Below are 14610 nucleotides of genomic sequence, written 5' to 3'. Positions count from 1 at the left end.
ACCTGCCTGCCAGAAGTGTAGTAAAAACAGTACACCAGGAACGGACCGCAGTGAGATCTAGCTAAACTGTATGCAGTGGATATATATATATACTAGACTGACTATATATATATATATATATATATATATATATATATATATATATATGAAATGCACTGCAGCTAACTGAATCACCTGCCTGCCAGAAGTATAGTAGAAACAGTACACCAGGAACGGACAGCAGTGAGATCTAGATAAAAACTGTATGCAGTGGATATATATATATACATATATATATATATATATATATATATATATATATATATACATATATATATATATATATATATATATATATATATATATATATATATTAGACTCACTGTATATATATATATATATATGAAATACACTGCGGCTAACTGAATAATCTGCCTGCCTATCTATATGACACTCTCTCTGTCCACGCCGGCAACAACACATTACCCTGAGCCATGATTGGTGAAAGGCACCCTGCCTTTGGCCAATTATGGCTCTCTTAGCTGAGGGCGCTGTGATTGGCCAAAGCATGCAGGTCATGGTGCATGCTCTGGCCAATCATCATACAGCAATGCACTGCGCTCCCGCAGTGCATTATGGGTCATTACGCGCCGCTCTAATTTGGCGCGAATGGCCCAAAATGTTCGGTTTTCGACAAACGGGCGAACAGCCAATGTTCGAGTCGAACTCATGTTCGACCTGAACAGAAAGCTCATCCCTAGCAGGGATACAAAATAGCAAGAAGAGAAGAGAATAGGCAATTGTTTCAGAGGCAACGTTCCTTCGGAGAGGGGGAAGGTGTGGGAAGAATGTTGGCCCATTTAGTGAAAGCTAACTCCCCTCCTTCTGCTATATCTACAATCAGGACTATAAACGGAGGGATTTCTTCCCTTGGAATAGAGATAGCGGAAACATTTAGTGCCTTTTATAAAGAACTGAATAGATCCCAGGGGGTGGGTGAGGAAGGAGAAATAGGTAATTTTTTAGAGAATGTGGAGATACCAACTATTACCCAAGAGGACAGGGAAGATTTGGAAGCCCCAATAACTCTGAGGGAACTATAACAGGCAGTGGCTGGGATGGCTAATCAAAATTACCCGGGGCCAGACGGTCTCCTGGTGGAGACGTATAAATATTATGGGGAGGTATTACTCCCAGAGCTGCTTAGGACACTGAGGGGAGTGGCGATAGAGGGGAAATTACCCATTTCGATGTTGGAGGCAATTATTGTGATACATAAAGAGGGGAAGGACCCATTAGATGTAGCTTTGTATAGACCGATATCCCTGTTATGTTCGGATGTTAAAATACTAGCTAGGGTATTATCAGACAGGTTGAATAAGATTATCACAAAACTCATACACCCAGATCAAACGGGATTTATCACTGGTAGATCTACCAGCATGAATATCAGAAGGGCATTCCTGAACATCCAGACCCCATCAGATAATATGGGATCAAGAGCCGTTTTGTCCTTAGTTGTGACGAAGGCTTTTGATATTGAATATATCTGGTGTGTTCTGTAGAGATTTGGGTTTGGACCTTCTTTTATCGGATGGATAAAAATGATGTATAAAGACCCAAGCGCCAAAGTAATAATTAATAATGAATACTCAGAAAAAATAGAAATGAGTTGAGGGACGAGACAGGTGCTTTTTGCACTTGCAATGGAGCCACTGGCAATCGCAATAAGGTCAAGCACAGGGATAAAAGGGTTCCAAAGGAAGCTGGGAAAAGAAAGAATTGCATTATATGAAATGGAGGTGGTAGATACAATGAAATACCTTGGGATATATTTAACAACAGACCCTAACCAATATATTAATAAAAATATAATACCATTACTGAATACATTTAAACAAAAGTGTTAAGTTTGGAGCCGGCTTCCTTTGTCAGTAGCGGGTCGGTGCAGTTTGATTAAGATGATATGGATGCCACAATTGTTATATATGTTACATAACTCTCCAGTGTGGATATGTAAAAAATGGTTTAAAAAATGTGAAACTCTCGAGAGCTGATTTGGAAAGAGGGTCAGGCAAGGATTCGGCTTCAAACATTGCAATTACAGACGAAGGAGGGGGGCCTAGCAGTACCTTACCCCTAGAGTTATTACTTGGCAGTAGGGATGAGCTTCGAGTTCGAGTCGAACTCATGTTCGGCTCGAACATGGGCTGTTCGCAAGTTTGCCGAACGGCGAACAATTTGGGGTGTTCGTGGCAAATTTGAATGCCGCGGAACACCCTTTAAAAGTCTATGGGAGAAATCAAAAGTGCTAATTTTAAAGGCTTATATTCATGGTATTGTCATAAAAAGTGTTTGGGGACCTGGGTCCTGCCCCAGGGGACATGGATTAATACAAAAAAAAGTTTTAAAAACTGACGTTTTTTCGGGAGCAGTGATTTTAATAATGCTTAAAGTGAAACAATAAAAGTGTAATATCCCTTTAAATTTCGTAACTAGGGGATGTCTATAGTATGCCTGTAAAGGGGCGCATGTTTCCCGTGTTTAGAACAGTCTGACAGCAAAATGACATTTCAAAGGAAAAAAGTCATTTACTGTAAACTACTCGCGGCTATTAATGAATTGCCGGTCCGACAATACACATAGAAGTTCATTGATAAAACGGCATGGGAATTCCCCACAGGGGAACCCCAAACCAAAATTAAAAAAAAAATGACATGGGGGATCCCCCTAAATTCCATACCAGGCCCTTCAGGTCTGGTATGGATATTAAGGGGAACCCTGGCCAAAATGAACTAAAAAAATTACGCGAAGGGTCTCCCTAAATTCCATATCAGGCCCTTCAGGTCTGGTATGGATTTTAAGGGGAACCCAGCGCCAAAATTTTTTAAAAAAATGGCGTGGGGTCCCCCCAAAAATCCATACCAGACCCTTATCTGAGCACGCAACCTGGCAGGCCGCAGGAAAAGAGGGGGGATGAGAGAGCGCCCCCCTCCTGAACCATACAAGGCCACATGCCCTCAACATTGGGAGGGTGCTTTGGGGTAGCCCCCCAAACCACCTTGTCCCCATGTTGATGAGGACAAGGGCCTCATCCCCACAACCCTGTCCGGTGGTTGTGGGGGTCTGCGGGCGGGGGGCTTATTGGAATCTGGAAGCCCCCTTTAACAAGGGGACCCCCAGATCCTGGCACTCCCCCCTGTGTGAAATGGTAAGGCCTGCCATTTCACTAAAAAACTGTCAAAAATGTTAAAAATGACAAGAGACAGTTTTTGACAATTCCTTTATTTAAATGCTTCTTCTTTCTTCTATCTTCTATTTACCTTCGGTTTCTTCCTCCATCTTCTTCTTCTTCTGGTTCTTCTGGTTCTTCCTCCGGTGTTCTCGTCCAGCATCTTCCTCCGCGGTGTCGGCGTCTTCTTCCCTTCTTCTCCTCGGGCCGCTCCGCATCCATGATGGCATGAAGGGAGGCTCCCGCTCTTCTCTTCATCTTCTTCTCTTCATCTTCTTCTCTTCATCTTCTTGTCTTCATCTTCTTTTCAGGCCGCTCCACATCCATGTAAACAAAAAATAATAAATGCAGCGCTAAGTGAAATGGAAAAAAATGGAAATGAAGGAGTGAATGGCCATCCTAAATATATTTAGGATGTGTGTAGTAATCAATCGTACACATAGTGGTGATTACAAATCACATTAAATGACGTAAAAACACAAACTTCAGTTGTTAGGAGCAATGTCCATAGTGCAATATGAATTCATCAACAAAGACAATGTGGTGTTTAAAGTGAGAGGAAAACACATGTGAATGATGTTCTTAAATCGAGTGGGTAATCTTCATGTATTCGGGGTCCACGCGTAAATATAGGGGGTAAATGCGCTTACCAGATGGGATGGACACGCTCACCGTACGGCGGGGTGTCATTCAGGCTTGTGGATCTACCGATCCTGGGAATGCTTGCTGAAAGGCGCTGGTGGTGGGTTCCAGTAATCTTATCCGAGGCGGCCTTGAATAAGGGATGGTTTTTGGATCCTCAATGGATGGAAGGATTCCCCTCTTGCAGCGAACAGGTGGCTGAGAAGTGCAGCTTTCACCACGTCAAATAAGGATTCATGCAGGGAAAAGAAAGAATCTTCACATGGTGCATGAACCAGTAAAAAAAGGTTTATTGGAAACCATCAAAGAAAAAGGGATACTTCACAAGCATCACATAAAAATGGATAAAAGTAGTGATCACAAATCAGATAAAAAATCGCGTGGTAACAGGGTAACGGCTTCAGCAACCCAATATGTTTCGGACGATAGTCCTTCTACTGGGGCATAAAGCCTTATACCTGGTACCACGCTCACATATACAAATATAAATGAAAATGGCAATCAGCTGTGTGCCGCCGCTGGATAACTAAACAGACCAATCAGAGATAAATATTGAGTGTGTAACCTTCGTCCTTGAAGCATGTGATAAGACCAGCCAATCAAGGCTTCGGGTGCTAGGTCACATGCCGGCGTCATTAGGGATGATGTCATCGCGCAACGGCGGCTGCGCTCCAAGCCTCACTTTTAAACTGAAAGGAACCAGTGAGGAGATACAGCGGAGGGTGAACTAACTCCACCCTGCCGCCTGCAATCAGCGTCATTGTGCAGCCGAGCCGGGCGCTCGTATCCCAGTCACTTCCTGTGTCTATGGAAGTGTAAACAAAAAGCTGGTAGGAGAAAAAGGACAAATAAAGGACTGAAAATATCCTAAAAACAATCATTATGCGCATCCAACAGGGCACCAAAACTGGGTATATAGCTGTCAGAATAGGACACACAGAACACCCCCTGATTAGAAAGGATGATCTCGCATTAGTGTACATATGTGTCCCACATTGGCATTGTGCTATAGAGCCACACAAATTGACATCGTGCTATAAAACTACACATCTGCAAACAGATGTTATAAAACATTATATTAAGCATAGATGTCCCATAGAGATAACTACAGTATACTTGGGAATTGACAAAGAACATCTATAAAGCTAAAATGATAAGTAAAATATATATATGAATATGAACTTATAAAAAGGGGAAAAAGGAAAAGGAAAACAAGAAACCTCCATATCTGGTCATATAAAGTGGCTGGCCCAAAAAACATATAAGGTATCCAAGCCACGCCCATATACCCAAATATTTTAACTACCCGTTATCCAACTCTGGGGATCCGAACAAGGTCCTAAGCCCCAGGGTTGCATAACAGGGGGAAGAAAGTTATATATAGGGGTAAGAACCCCATAGTGTGTAAAGGACTTGAAAGTTGCCACAAACTAGGATTTGTTTATAAACGCATTTATGTCCCATTCAATGTTTAACCCGTAAGGGGAATAGCTTTTTAACTGGAAAATCCTGAAGGTTTCAAGTTTAGACACTCCCCTGGTGCATGGACCACCTCTCCAGTGCGGGACAAATTTATCTATGACTTGAAACTTAGTGCCCCTCGAGTTCCTGACGTGGAACTGAAGAAAATGGCGAGGGACACTGTGGTTGGTGCGGCCTAGTTTAATGGCAGTAATGTGCTCATTTACTCTAGTGCTAAATGTTCTTATGGTCCGACCTACGTATTGTTTATTACACAAACATGTAATAAGATATACTATGTAGCGGGTAGTACATGTAGCAAAGTGTTTCATGTGGTAGATGGTAGAAGTAACTGAGGACTGGAATGTCTCAGATTTTCTCTGTCCTAGAAGATTGTGAGTACATACATTGCACCTTTTACAGGGGTGGTACCCTTTAGCTTCAGGAAAAAACGATGGTTTGGTAGGGACCTCGATGACATTGTGGGAAATGCGGTTCCATAAAGAATCAGCTCCCCTGAATGTAACTCCTGCTCTGGTGGGAAGCACCGGACCTAGTATAGGGTCATTTCTCCGGACACTCCAATAACGGTTCAAAATGTGCTTAATTTGTCTATGTTGAACTGAAATTGTGTAAACAGTGACCATTTAAACCTATGATTTGCAGAAGGTTTTGGTTGTACAGTAATAAGTGTGTCCCGGTCAATGAGTGATACCCTGGTTATTTCTTGATCTATCAGTGACGGTTGGTAACCTTTCTCAACAAAGCGTTCTTTTAGGAATTGGGCTTGCCTTGTAAAGTCCAAAGGATTAGTACAATTTCTACGAATTCGTAGCAATTGGCTACGTGGGACAGAGTCCAGCCAGGGACCATAATGACAGCTATCAGTAGAGATATAACCATTTCTGTCCGTCGGTTTGAAAAATGCGGTGGTCACAATGCGACGGTCAGCTATGGAAATCTCCAGGTCTAAAAAGTGAGTTGAGACTGTGCTCATTTCATATGTAAGAACAATACCCCTTTCGTTGTTATTCAGAGTAGCCATAAAATCATGGAGGGTTTCTTCATCACCCTTCCATAGGAGAAGGACGTCGTCTATATACCTGGCCCATAGACACAGCTCAGGTCGCTGTAATGGATAGACGACATCCTCCTCCCATAGCGCCATAAAGAGATTGGCGAGGCTGGGGGCAAATCCATCCACATCCATGATGGCATGGAGGGAGGCTCCCATTGTGTGACGCTTCTCCTCTTCTGACGGTTCTTAAATAATGGGGGGGTGGGGCCACCTGGTGACCCCGCCCCCCTCTGATGCACGTTGACTTGACAGGACTTCCCTGTGGTGTCACGGGGAATACCACAGGGAAGTCCTGTCATGTCCCCGTGCATCAGTGAGGGGCGGGGTCACTGGGTGGCCCCCCCCGTGATTTAAGAACCGTCAGAAGAGGAGAAGCGTCACACAGCGGGAGCCTCCCTCCATGCCATAATGGATGCGGAGTAGCCCGAAAAGAAGATGACGACAAGAAGATGAAGAAAAAAAGATGAAGAGAAGAGCAGGAGCCTCCCTTCATGCCATCATGGATGCGGAGCGGCCCGAGGAGAAGAAGGGAAGAAGACACCGCGGAGGAAGATGCTGGACAAGAACACCGGAGGAAGAACCAGAAGAACCAGAAGAACCAGAGGAAGAAGAAGATGAAGGAAGATAGAAGATAGAAGAAAGAAGAAAGAAGAAGCATTTAAATAAAGGAATTGTCAAAAACTGTCGCTTGTCATTTTTAACATTTTTGACAGTTTTTTAGTGAAATGGTAGGGGTATTTTTGTACCCCCTTACCATTTCACACAGGGGGGAGGGCCGGGATCTGGGGGTCCCCTTGTTAAAGGGGGCTTCCAGATTCCGATAAGCCCCTCGCCCGCAGACCCCCACAACCACCGGCCAGTGTTGTGGGGATGAGGCCCTTGTCCTCATCAACATGGGGACAAGGTGTTTTGGGGGGCTACCCCAAAGCACCCTCCCAATGTTGAGGGCATGTGGCCTGGTACGGTTCAGGAGGGGGGGCGCTCTCTCGTCCCCCCTCTTTTCCTGCGGCCTGCCAGGTTGCGTGCTTGGATAAGGGTCTGGTATGGATTTCTAGAGGGACCCCACGCCGTTTTTTTTTTTTTTTTTGGCGTGGGGTTCCCCTTAAAATCCACACCAGACCTGAAGGGTCTGGTATAGATTTTGAGGGGGACCCTACGCCATTTTTTTTTAAAATTTTGGCCGGGGTTCCCCTTAATATCCATACCAGACATGAAGGGCCTGGTATGGAATTTAAGGGGACCCCCCACGTCATTTTTAAAAAAAATTTGGCCGGGGTTCCCCTTAATATCCATACCAGACCTGAAGGGCCTGGTATGGAATTTAGGAGGACCCCCCACTCACGTCATTTTTTTTTCTTTGGTTCGGGGTTCCCCTGTGGGGAATTCCCATGCTGTTTTTATCAATGAACTTCTATGTGTATTGTCAGGCCGGCAATGCATTAATAGCCATGAGTAGTTTTAAATGACTTTTTTTCCTTTGAAATGTCATTTTGCTGTCAGACTGTTCTAAAAATGGGAAACATGCGCCCCTTTACAGGCATACTATAGACACCCCCCCAGGTATGGAATTTAAAGGGATATTACACTTTTATTGTTTCACTTTAAGCATTATTAAAATCACTGCTCCTGAAAAAACGTCCGTTTTTTAAACTTTTTTTGCATTGATCCATGTCCCCTGGGGCAGGACCCAGGTCTCCAAACACTTTTTATGACAATAACTTGCATATAAGCCTTTAAAATTAACACTTTTGATTATTCATGTTCGTAGACTTTAACGGTGTTCGCGTGTTTGAACAAATTTTTTGCCTGTTCGCATGTTCTGGTGCGAACCGAACAGGGGGGGTGTTCGGCTCATCCCTACTTGGCAGCACAGTTGCCACATTTAATGGGTTGCGATATCACGGGTGGAGGTAGCCCAAGCGGGAGAATAATACTGGTAGGAGCTTTGCATGATATACTAGTGGACACATTAGTGGCAGACTCTTTCCTCTATAAGAACACTACAATATAGATGGTAGCTAAGGTATGGAAAACAGTAAAAATACTGATGGGATATACAGGGATGTTGGAGCATACCCCTCTCTGGGATAATACAAATTTACAGGAATTACTACCAATGGGAAAGATTAAAATATAGGCAGTGCAGGGTATAACCAGGTTGATCCAATTATATGACGAGAAAACCCTGAAAACATTCTCGGATTTGAGAAAAGAAAATAATATACCACACCACTCATTCTATAGATATTTACAGCTTAGACATACCTTGGCGGCTCAGTTTGGGACATATACCAGAATGGGATAAAACTCCCCTTTTCCAAAAGATATTTAAATCAGATAAGACTAGAGGGCTTATTTCCACAATATATGGACAGATACGTAATAGAGTTAATATGGGCTTAGAGCCCCCTAACCAGAAGTGGAGATGGGAAGAGGATATATGGGAGATAACACACGAACAGTGGAGGAGAGTACTGGAGTTGGGGCCGATGGTATCAGTACCCCCCTCACAGAAAGTATTGCATTTGATGCTGATACACAGAGCTTATTACACGTCTAAGAGATTGTTTCTGTTTGGAAGAAGAACCAATGCTAATTGTCCTAGATGTCAGGGGTTTGGAGATCTTATACATATGGTATGGAGATGCCCAAAGATATTTCGATAGTGGGAGGGGGTAATCGAAACTATAAACAAAATCTTTGGGACGATGTTGGAAATAGATCCCAGGCTCTGTGTGCTTGGATATAGGAGGGTGCCGGGGGAAGGGAAGAGCATTACAGTGGCAGTGGTACGTTGTTTATTCCAAGCATGAAAGCTTAGCCCATACATGGACATAGCTTATCCCACAGAGGCAGGCTCTGATAGCATGCTGGGAGACTGTATTTATTCAGTGAACACACTGAGCTCTTGGTCTTGTCCCAGAGTGGAGGAATGTAGCCTGAGGGGGGCATGCTGCCCTCTCAGGCACAGGCTGCCTTGTGGATGCCTCAGGTTGGTGACCTGAGGGAGGAATGCAGAGACCCAGGTGCTTAGAAGAAGCTGACTGAGGGAAGCTGTCTGACACAGATCGGTCTGGTATCACTGGAGGGCATCACTTGAAAAATTGGAAAGAGGCACCCATCTGTCCTTGTGATACAGACAGTACTGGATCTTAAGGACCTTGTGCTCTAGCTACCCCTCTGGTGCCTAGTATAGTCAGCTGTGGATCTTTGGGGACACCAGCTGGTGTGTAGCTGGTGTGCTGTCCAAATATTGTCCACTAAAGAGAAGAGACTTTGCTCTATTGGTTTTAGTACTACTTAAAGCAGAAAGGCAGATAAAGTCCTCAGTGTACATAGTTCTCATCCTTGGAGTATCCCACCACTGCCCTCATCCCTATCCAAGTTATCCAAAAAAAAACAAGAAAAACAACATCCCCATGACTGTTTTTGGAGAAAGAGTGAATGAGCCTGTTGTGTGCCTGGCTGCAGGGCTGAAGTTGGGAAGACCCGGAACATAGAAAAGTGACAGCAAAAAAAAGCTTAGTAGTCCATCGAGTCTGCCCATTTTTTTGTTTTGTTTTGCTTTTTGTTTTGTTTTTTTTTCTATACTTTTTTGTTTAGAAAAGAAACTGGAGAATTATGTTTGTCCCAAGCATGTTTAAAGCTATTTACTGTTGACTACCTCACTACCTCTGCTTGTAGTTTATTCCAAGCACCAACTTCCCTTTCAGTAAAATAATACTTTCTAAGATTATTTTTGAACTTTCCTCCAGTTAGTTTGAGGTCATGTCCCCGTGTTCTTGATTTTGGTTTCATATTAAAAAAACTGCCCTCCTGAACCTTATTCACCCCCTTAATGTATGTCATAATGTCATGTCTTCCCTTTCCCCTCTTTCCTCCAGACTGTACATATTAAGTTCCTGAAGTCACTCTCGATATGTTTTATCCCCCAGACCATTCACCATTTTTGTTACCAGTCTCTGGACTCGTTCTATTGTATAAATATCTTTATGTAAGTGAGGTCTCCAGAATTGGACACAGTATTCTAAATGAGGTCCCACTAAAGATCTATATAGGGGGAATCGGGAACCTTCTTCCTCCTGCTGGTGATCCCTCTGGGGATGCATCCCAGAATTCTATTTGCTTTTCCCACTGACTGGTCAAACTGTTTGCTCCTTTTGCAGTGAGTTCCCCCAAATGTTTTTCCCCTGTAGTGCTTGCCAACACTGTATCCCCAATGTTGTAAAGTAACCCCTGCGGCTCCTACGGGAGTAGCGCTACATCTCTATTTGTTGAAAGCAAGCATTCTTAGCTTGAAAAACGTAAACTAAAGCAGCCAGCACATCTCCTTACAGGGACTGTAAGTTGCAATATATTACATACGGTACATTACATTTTTGTCTTTTTGTCTGTGGGTTTTATCCTTTAACTTTAGCCTTACTTGTTAAAAGCTCAACCAAGCTATTTCCAAAATTCTTTTATTAAGCAATAAAGTGTGACTAGGGCAGTAAGGTTGCCCTTGTATGGGCATTAAGATCTGTGATTGCAGTTATGTACCAACTTTGTCAGCTGTAATTGGCAGTGGAAATCTACTATTCTTTAGGATGAATAGAGCATTGTGCAGGAAACAACATGAGTAAGCAAAGGTCTGAGCATCTGCAAACACAAAATTCATGCACTAAGTGCACCAATATGAGTTGAGCCTGTTGCAATGTAGGCAATAATCAACAAGTAACTTTAATTGTTTTACATATTTTAAAACAATTAAAGGTGAAATCTGATGGGATGGTATGGATTATTGCACATGTCTCTCTGCACTGTCAAGTTAAGGAAACATATACTTAAACTAGCATACACAGTTAGAGATGGATGGGTGAATTCCCCTGCCGGGAGATTGCATTCTGACACCAACACCCACCCCTGTCATTATACACTGGTCAGTGGCTGCAACCGATGATTTGCAGCAGGTCTCTTCGACAGAACGAACAACTTCTATCTAGCAGAGACAGCCACACACTGATCAAAATAAGCTAGTCCCTACTGAATGTGTAGGCTGTCATTGCTGTCACAAACCTTTGACAAGTACGCAGATCAGGGGTTCTGACTTCACTTGCTGCATGCTTGTTCTTTTCAGTGACTTAAGAATTATTGAAACCAGTGAAAACCAGGCACAAGTAATTATTTGAAGCATGTCAGCCTTAGTAGCCCATATAACTTTTTTATGACAGGTATACTTTAAAGTGCCAATTTAACATGAAAAAATGTAGTAGTGACCTGTATTCCAGTTCCATTACATCCAAGAAAAATAAGTCAGTGGTTATTTAGTATAAAATTAAAGAATGCACAACAGTAGGAAAAATAAATTGCAATCCTATACAGTCTGCAGTAATACATGTAATGTTACAGCACTTTATTTGTGAATCACAGTCAGCCTATACAGTGCACTTCATATGTTCTTATGCAATCTATTTCTTTCTAACCACAAAAAACTGTCCATTCCGAACTACTAACAGCCTAATACCATCACTTACCGTTATTGCCTTGATGCTGGTGCTAGCTATCCTGAAAGTTCTTATTTAACTGCTTTTAGACTTACCAGTATTCACTGCTTTTCAGTCTCCTCTACTCTCTTCTTCTTCTTCATCTATTTCCTTTAAATGCCAATATTTTGATTTCTGTCTTTCCGTTCCTGTTTCACCCTCCCTCCCTATGGCTGTCTGACTCATGGATCTCTGCCTCCCCCTACACCTTTTTGCTACAATTACTTAATTTCGTGCAGACTATTCCAATTTACTCCCCTTTACACATACCTTCAAGCCTCCTGGATCCCTTTTCCGTCCTTCAGTTTTTCTATGGCTCTCTGTGCTTTTGCCTAGCTTCCACTGCTTGCTCCTCTCTCACTCCTTGGTTTGGAAGTCTCTCTGGAGTACGTCTGTGAGTTTTCTCTCTGGGGACAATGTGGGAGTTTATGTGGCTGTAATAAGCAGGTTCTAAGAGAGCGATCCATAAATAAATGCTTGTATTTACAATTTCAAGGTGTTATTTAAAACCTTGCCTCAAGACTTAAGTCTACTTTCCAATCACACAAAACAAGTGGTGCTTTTTGTTCATGATAAGCCAAAATGTTACCCAAAACAGGATGATATGCTCAACTTTAATTCAATATTTTATTATATGAAGTTTTGTTTCTTTTCACATAAACATGTTGATGTTTTTGCACATAGGTTTACTTTTATAAGAAATTTTAACATCATCTATAGCAAATTACACAAATAAGTATTATATATCGCCACACGCTTTTATATATATCTTCCCTATATTATTTTGTTTTGGTTTTCAGTTCCAGGAGTCTGGTAATTGCAGTTCTCAATGTGCGGCTTTTAGCACAGAAAAAAAAAACCACATCTCTGACCTGTAACCTGTAACTTACTCCTACCTTCACCTGAAGTCTAATACTTAACCTGATCCCTAAATCTGACCCTCAACCTTGCCCCAACACCTAAAATTAAACCAGCCCTGAAAATGAATCCTTAACAACTAAATTAGCCTTAAAGACTAGCCCCATCTTTCTGACCATGTTATATTTCATACCCATATTTAGGGTGTAACATCAAATGTAATCAGAGTCTGCAGCCCCCAAACTCAAACCACCCCCCAACCTTACAAGAGCCAGGGGTTCTTATCCCTGTCAGATCCTATCAAATTTAAATTTGGCACAGCTGTGTGTGGCTCTGCCTGCACAGCTGCATCATTCATTCAGAGGAAATTGCGAGACAGAGGGACTTGTAGTTCTCAATGGAACACAAGTGTAGTGATGTCATTGCACTCATAGTCTATTGACTCAGTACGGACCAGCAGCTGCATAGAGAGTCTGCAGGAGCCTGTGTATTGCAACTTCAATCCACCGATCACAGCTTTCCAGACTCTTCCAGACTTTGTCTTTTTTTCCAAAAAAGTGTATTTAGCCTTTGATATTTAACCTAAAGAGACTCTGTCACAGGAAAAAAGGGGAAGCTACTGCAGGTGTGACGTGCAGGCACCTCCTGTCATGGTTGGTTCTAACAGGCAAAGCCCATGCATTTCCAAATAGTGATAAAGCTTGCCATTATGCCCTACTCCCATACATTAATATTGATCCATCACTATGATGGGTAGCCTCTCTGGCCAATTGGAATGTACAGGAGGTAGGAAGGGGCTATCAGGAAGTATCAAATCTTTTCCTGTCAGAATGGCCAGAGATTTAGCTGCGACAAGAAGATTTGAGAAGCTGTTGCAGGCACATTACCAATAGGTGCACTTCATACCTGCAGCAGTTTGCCCCCTTCACCCCAGTGACAGAGCCCTAACCCAACACTTAATTAATCCTGAAAGATACACTGTCACCTTGTCTATGCAGCACAAAGTGAAGGTGTCTCTGTAAAATTTCCATCCTCTGAGCGTATTATACTCACCTTGTCTTTGCTCCTTCTCTGTTTCTTTCTTTGTCACAGCTGGCAACACTACTCGACACTTCTACGGGACTTCTACCCAGGCCAGCACCCAGTTCCACTGGGTTTGCCAACCCCACTGATTTCAGTACCAGAGGAGAATGGCCTACAAGGCAATGAAGGAGCACAAGAAAGGTGAGTATCAAGGGTTTGGGGGAGGCGTTTTGCAGAAACATTGGCAATTTTTAACACTTAACCCTAAAATGTAATCTGACACTTAACCCAGTAAATGTTAACAATTTATTGAAAACTTAGAATTGTAGTATATAAAGTTGGTAAAAGTCCCACATTATTATACTTTGAATCTGTAGTGTTGACTGGGGCCCTACAATATTAGCCAATCAAGCAGCATTAGTAAATGTTGCATTCTGTTTAGAAACTATTATGAGCAATTGTCATGGAAAGTGTGGTCCATCTGTATTACCTACAAGTTGTTTGGGACCCCTTGAAGTGTGGCGGGAACATCCACTCATCAACATGGACTTTAACAAGGAGACATGGGTTTGTGTGATACTCATTCATTGTTTGTTCCCTACTCAATGTCATGCAAATAACCAAAGAAAAGTACCAATTTAACAGACAAAGAGCATCTAACATTCACAAGTGGCGCTCAAGTCTGTAGTAACATAGGTCTAGCTAACAGTATTCAGTCATAAAATATGCACAGATAAGGACAGATGGTCTTCAAATAGCTTTGTAAACCAGGCAGGTAGGTAGAACAAGTCCCTTGCACTCCTTAAACCACATTG

At 42.6% G+C, this 14610-nt stretch overlaps 1 protein-coding gene across 1 annotated transcript in view; it reads right to left on the bottom strand.

Moving 5' to 3' along the window:
• MDFI (MyoD family inhibitor) overlaps positions 1-12117 on the bottom strand; it is a 97820-nt gene extending 85703 nt beyond the window's left edge. Inside the window, 1 exon segment of the mRNA XM_073617999.1 lies at positions 11971-12117. The gene's annotated coding sequence lies outside the window, so the exon portion shown is untranslated.
• Between the last annotated feature and the right edge of the window lie 2493 nt (positions 12118-14610).

The sequence above is a fragment of the Aquarana catesbeiana genome, linkage group LG02 (genome assembly GCF_042186555.1).
Source record: "Aquarana catesbeiana isolate 2022-GZ linkage group LG02, ASM4218655v1, whole genome shotgun sequence".
Lineage (NCBI taxonomy): Eukaryota > Metazoa > Chordata > Amphibia > Anura > Ranidae > Aquarana > Aquarana catesbeiana.
Note: the sequence above shows the minus strand (reverse complement) of the source record. Positions and strands in the feature narration are given on the sequence as shown.